The 6,025-nt window shown below is 42.3% G+C and overlaps 1 pseudogene; it reads left to right on the forward strand.

Annotated features, from left to right (window-relative positions):
• Positions 1-2,504: 2,504 nt before the first annotated feature.
• Positions 2,505-4,046, forward strand: LOC149007473 (caffeoylshikimate esterase-like; annotated as a pseudogene).
• Positions 4,047-6,025: the final 1,979 nt, after the last annotated feature.

Below are 6,025 nucleotides of genomic sequence, written 5' to 3' on the forward strand. Positions count from 1 at the left end.
AAATAACCATCCTTACCTTTATAACTCGCAAAGGAATCCTAAGAAATCAAGTAAGATCTTGACAAACTTGAGAAGAAGGTCCTAAACAAGTGTATACAACATATTAGGAAAGATCCCTAACAGAAAAGATACCAAAACATCCAACACAGACCAACGGAGTTGCCGTACTCATTGGTCGAGTGGATTGGTCGATGTCCAACGACCAATCGCGACCAATGCAGACGATAACCTAAAAAAAACAGAGTTTTAAGATATAAAATCCGAATTTGGTGGTTCAAAAGGGTACTAATCAAGGGGTAAACTACATTAGTAGTATCCTAACATATAGGGGGTCTCAAAACACTAATTAAATCAAGTCATCAAGATCCAAATTAGGAAACAAAAAGTTACCATAATTAGATCAATCATGGATCTTGAAGAATTCAAGATAGAAATCAAAGACAAGAACAATAGGAGAATGGATCATTGCTGAGTAAAGGTATCATGAAAAGCATACTTAGATCTTCAAGAAAATAGACCTAAGAGCATAAATCTAAATAAGGAAACAAAACCTACCATATATGTAACTATCATGATTCATGAAGAAAACATGGTATGGTAGAAGAGAAACAACTAGAGATTGATAGATCATGGATCATGAAAAGAAAACACAGCAATTGACTACTAACATGATCAATATAGAAGATCCAAGGAGATCAGAATTCAAATCAAAAGTTAAACAAAGACTAGATCATGGTTTGATCATGATTCCTTCAAAAGCTTGCAATGATCATGGTTAAGATCATTGTTTTAGCCATTAATCCTTAGGAAGATCATGAGAGACAAGTCCAGAGATGTTTGTAATAGAGAATGCAGCATCTCCTCTACTGTCTCAACTCAAAAAGGAAAGAAAATAAGAGATGGAGGTGAAGAAGAGAGTGTAGACATACCTTTTGATGCAAAAGGAAGAGTTTTGACGAAGATCCGTCAAGAAAATCACCAAGGATGCAAGGGAGATGACTTGCAGAGGTCTTTGGCGCCCAAAGAGTTTGGAGGCAGCAAAACGAAGTAGACTCGAGATTGGACTTAAATAGAGCAAGCAAGACCTAATTGCCAAAGACAAGCACCCATGGTCGAGTGGATTGGCGGTCCATCGACCAATACACCAAGCGAGACAATCCAAAACAGGGAATTGAAGGCCCAGATCAAATCCAATCCTAAAGGGGTTTTGCACACATATCAAGTGACTTACCTAATAGGTAGAAATGCCTTCAAACCATGATAGAGAGCACTCCAAGTCCATCAACTAATCCGATCTTCATCAAGATTCAGTTTCCATAAATAGAACTTCATCATCAACTCTCATGGATTCAAAGCCAGACAACAAGTCCTCCACTGGGATGGCCCAAAGCTGACTTCTTACTTTATTTCGGGTCACTGGACCTACAAATAACAAGGTTTCTGGGTCAAGGTTAGGGCTGGGTTTTACACTTGTCACTCATTAAGTTTCTTCCATTGCTTAATCTACATTTTAGTTCCTTAGTTTTCTTTACCTGTCATTTGGTTATTTAGTTAGTTAATCACCAATCAACCTTATTAATTTCATTTAAATCAATTTTACTTTTACATTGAAAGTTAAGGATAAAATTCTCCGTGGGACCGATTCTGTACTTATCATTTATTACTTGATTGCGATACGTATACTTGCGTAATATCTTGAGATACAAGCAACAGATTTCACGGTGAAATCTGTTCTTCGTGCAATAGTTGATGCCAGATCACTAGCACTGACTAGTCAGGGAGCTGCATGGTGGAAGTTTATGTGGAAAATACCAATCCATCCTAAATTTCTAGCTTTTTTCTGGTGGGCTTTACACGATGGATTAGTAGTCAGAGCTAAGATAGCTCACTGGAACCATATCCAACCTAAGTGTGTTTTGTGTGGACAGAAAAATGAAACTAGTTGGCATATTCTAATTTCATGTGATTGGTCTAAGAGAATCTATGCAGCAGAGCCATTAGGATTGAGAATTGAGTTTTGGAGCGATACTTCGATATTGAGTATGTGTCAGAATACTCAGCGTTAATTTGATAGGCCAACCGCAATGTGATTTTTCTCTAATTTCATAATCACTTGTTATTTTATATGGCAGGCTAAGAATTCAATGGTATTCTCACATAAAATGCTTGACCCAACAGTACTCCTGTCTACCATTAATAAGTGGGTTAGAACGTCACAAAACCAAACAAGATTTGATGAAACCATGACCATTCTCTTGTTAATTCATAGCAAATTGCACTGACACCCCAAAATGAAGGCTTTAAAACACTGGTACCCCACATTGTGTTTTAAAAACACAGACACCCCATTCCTTAAACACACTAGTCCATTCTGTTAGTAAAACCATTAACCCACTGTTCATTTTTCTTTAATTCCAAAAATGCCCTTACCCTATCTATTCTCTCACCTCACTCGGATCTCCTCTGCTTCACCTGTCCACCTTCACCTCTCGGTAGCACGAGCAATGCCGCCGCCGCCTCCTCCAGTAACGCCTCCTTCGTCCTCTTGGGAATTGATATACACCAACTTACCAGATCACCTGAAGCTGTGCCTTCTCTATCTCGGGGTTCTGAGTTCGTGTTGCTTCACCATGTTTAAGGAATTGTTAGTTGCATAGTGTCTTGTTGTGGAACCACTAAAGACCCAAGTGGAAGGAATGGTAGACTACACTAGTGTTGCAGAAAAATATGTGAATGAACTTATTAATCGGGAGCTGGTTGAAGTTGTAAGTAAGCATTGGGATTATGAAACCAAAGAGATTACCATTTCTAAGCGGTTTCAGCTGATGAATTTTTGTAGAATTAAGGCGATTGAAGAGAATTTATTCCAGATGGCAGAATTTGAGACAATTCCTCTGAAAGCAAACCGAATCGCAGCACGAGGATTGTACAAGACACACTTTGTTTTCGGATCTTTTCTGAGATTGGATTTTCCACCGGAAAGAATATGTTGGGGTCCACTGCTTGCAAACACCTCACTTCGAGTATTAGATTTAGGTGTGGATTTAACAGACACCATTCCAAGTGAAATTGAGAGATTAATCCTTCTGAGATACCTGAGAATTAATTACAAAGCATTTTCAACACTCCCGGAGTCAATTTGCAATCTATGGAACCTACAGTTTCTTCGCCTAAAGAATAAGTCGTTCAAGCCAGAGATCTTCAAATCGGAAAAATTTTGGGAAATGAAACAATTACAGCATCTATTATGTACTGATGTGCTCTTCCGCCCCCACCACCAGCAAAAGAAGGCGACCGCAGCAGGCGCGTAGTATTGTACAACCTCCAGCGCTTAAAGTATTTGTCTATTAATTGTTGTACATGTGCAATCGACCACCAAGGTCACGGCTTCTCCAACGGTCTCCAGAACCATATTCTCGACATCAACCCCGTCATCACGACTGCATCGCCTACTTCGACTCCTTTAGGGCTCAGTATCCCTCTCTCCCTTCCTTCCTCTACGCCGAATCCCTAGGCGGTGCCATCGCTCTGCTCATCCACCTCCGGGGAAAGCAACCCGGCAGCACCAGCAAACCCTGGGACGACATCGTCTTGAACGGCGCTATGTGTGGAGTGAGTGACAAGATCAAGCCTCCATGGCCGCTCGAACACCTACTATCGCTCGTGCGGCTGTGGTTCCGATGTGGCCGATTGTTCCTACGAAAGGGAACATTCTGGAGGTTTCTTTCAAGGAGGAGTGGAAGAGGAAGTTGGGAATGGCTTCCCCTAGGCGGAGCACGGCGAAGCCGAGAGCTGCTACTGCCGGGGAGCTGCTCAGGGTTTCGAAGGAGCTTCAAGGGAGGTTTGAAGAGGTGGATCTGCCGATGCTCATCATTCACGGCGAGCAAGACGTGCTTTGTGACCCAACTTGTGTCGAAGAGCTCTATCGACGCACTTCCAGCAAGGACAAGACGATTCGAATCCATCCTGGGATGTTGCATCAGCTCATCGGTGAACCATAAGAGAGCGTCGACATGGTCTTCAGCGAGGTCGTTAATTGGCTCTGAATCAAAGCCCAACGTTAGTGGAAGAGGCGGCAGCTTTGCTGGTGCTACCGGAGGTGAAGGTGGACAGGTGAAGCAGAGGAGATCCGAGTGAGGTGAGAGAATAGATAGGGTAAGGGCAGTTTTGAAATTAAAAAAAAATGAACAGTGGGTTAATGGTTTTACTAACAGAATGGACTAGTGTGTTTAATGAATGGGGTGCCTGTGTTTTTAAAACATAAAGTGGGTTGCCAATGTTTTAAACCCTTCATTTTAGGGTGTTAGTGCAATTTGCTCTAATAATAATAATAATAATAATAATAATAATAATAATAATAATAATAATAAGAGCAAATTGCACTGGCACCCCAAAATGGAGGCTTTAAAGCACTAACACCCCATTTTATGTTTGAAAAACACAAACACCCAATTCATTAAACATGGTAGTCTATTCTATTATTGAAACCATTAGTCCACTGTTTATTTTTTTTTAATTCCAAAAATGCCCTTACCAAAAACTGAAAGAAGAAATGGAGCAAATTTATTCTCTCTCCTCACTCGACTCTATGGGTTCACCTCTCCACCTTCGGCTCCGGCTCCGGCAACGCCAACAAGAGAGACAGAAAAATCAGGGTTTAATGAGAGAATCAAGGTTTAATGAGAGAAGAAACCGAAAGGGGCCTCCACCTTCGGCTCCGGCAACGCCAACAAGAGAGACAGAAAAATCAGGGTTTAATGAGAGAAGAAACAGAAAAGGGCTTCCACCTTCTGCTCCGGCTCCGGCAACGCCAACAAGAGAGACAGAAAAATCAGGGTTTAATGAGAGAAGAAACAGAAAAGGGCCAGCAGAGGACTGAAAGTCTAGCACCATATCTACCTTTAACAAGTTACTCGATCAAGCATAACCCGCACTTGTTAGCTTCTGGGAAGAGCAGAGTGCTCGGTACCCTTCCACCCTTCGTCACTCCCAGTCCCACTGCAGCTAGATGGTCAACCTCACAAGGAGGACCGTTAATGGCACTGTAATTGTTCACTGATTGTTTTGGGGCTTGGACCATGCCATCGCTGTTGCTACTGCTATTGCTGTTGGTGCTGTTGTTGCGGTTGCCTACGTTACCGGAGATTACCTGCGTGAGAGCGGAGATTATGATGGAGGCTCCTGACCGCCGGAGAGAAGGTAGCGAAAGAGAGAATTGTGGTTGCTGGCGCTGGTGCTGCTGCTTCAGCCTTTTCGAAGGGGTCTCCATCTTTGTCAACGCCTTGCACTTACTTCTCCACTCTACTCTAATTAAGACTGCCTCTTTCGCATATCCGCCACAGCGAGAGCGAGAGTGAGTCTGTTGTGGGAAGCAAAGAGGACTGCGCTGGGGGCTTTTATATAGTTTTGGTCCGCGTAATTGATTAGGAGAGGCCAAAAACAATGGTGATTCTTGAGGTGGAGAGGCCCTGGCGGTCCCCTGCCTCTGTCTCTCCGCCTCTTCCTCTTCCTTTTTCTCTTTTATCATTCTCCTCTTCATTTCTCTGAGAGTTCTCTCTATTGCCATAATCCCCTGCAGCTTTGCCTTTCTTTTCCCTCTTTCTTGTCAATGCAAGATCTGGATATTTCTCCTTTGAATCTGGAAGTTTCGAAGTACAAGAAAGTTCGATTGTTGCAAGTTACTAGACTCTAGAGATGGTTGTGAACACTGAAAGCTTCCTCTCCTTCTCCCAGCAACACCATCGGGATTCTCACTTTTCTCAAAAGTTTTTGCACAGTAGCAGTAGGGGTTCTTCTCTTAGAATCTTTGTTGAAGTCGCCACATGGTGGCGTTGTTGGCGTTACTAGAGCCGGAGCCGAAGGTGGAGAGGTGAACCGTAGAGTCGAGTGAGGAGAGAGAATAAATTTGGTCCATTTTTTTCTTTCAGTTTTTGATAAGGGCATTTTTGGAATTTATGAAAAATAAACACTGGACTAATGGTTTTAATAACATAATGGACTACCATGTTTAATGAATTGGGTGTCT

Source organism: Hakea prostrata, chromosome 8, assembly GCF_041222555.1.
Source record: "Hakea prostrata isolate BN-2017 chromosome 8, UWA_Hpros_2, whole genome shotgun sequence".
In the NCBI taxonomy this organism is placed as follows: domain Eukaryota; kingdom Viridiplantae; phylum Streptophyta; class Magnoliopsida; order Proteales; family Proteaceae; genus Hakea; species Hakea prostrata.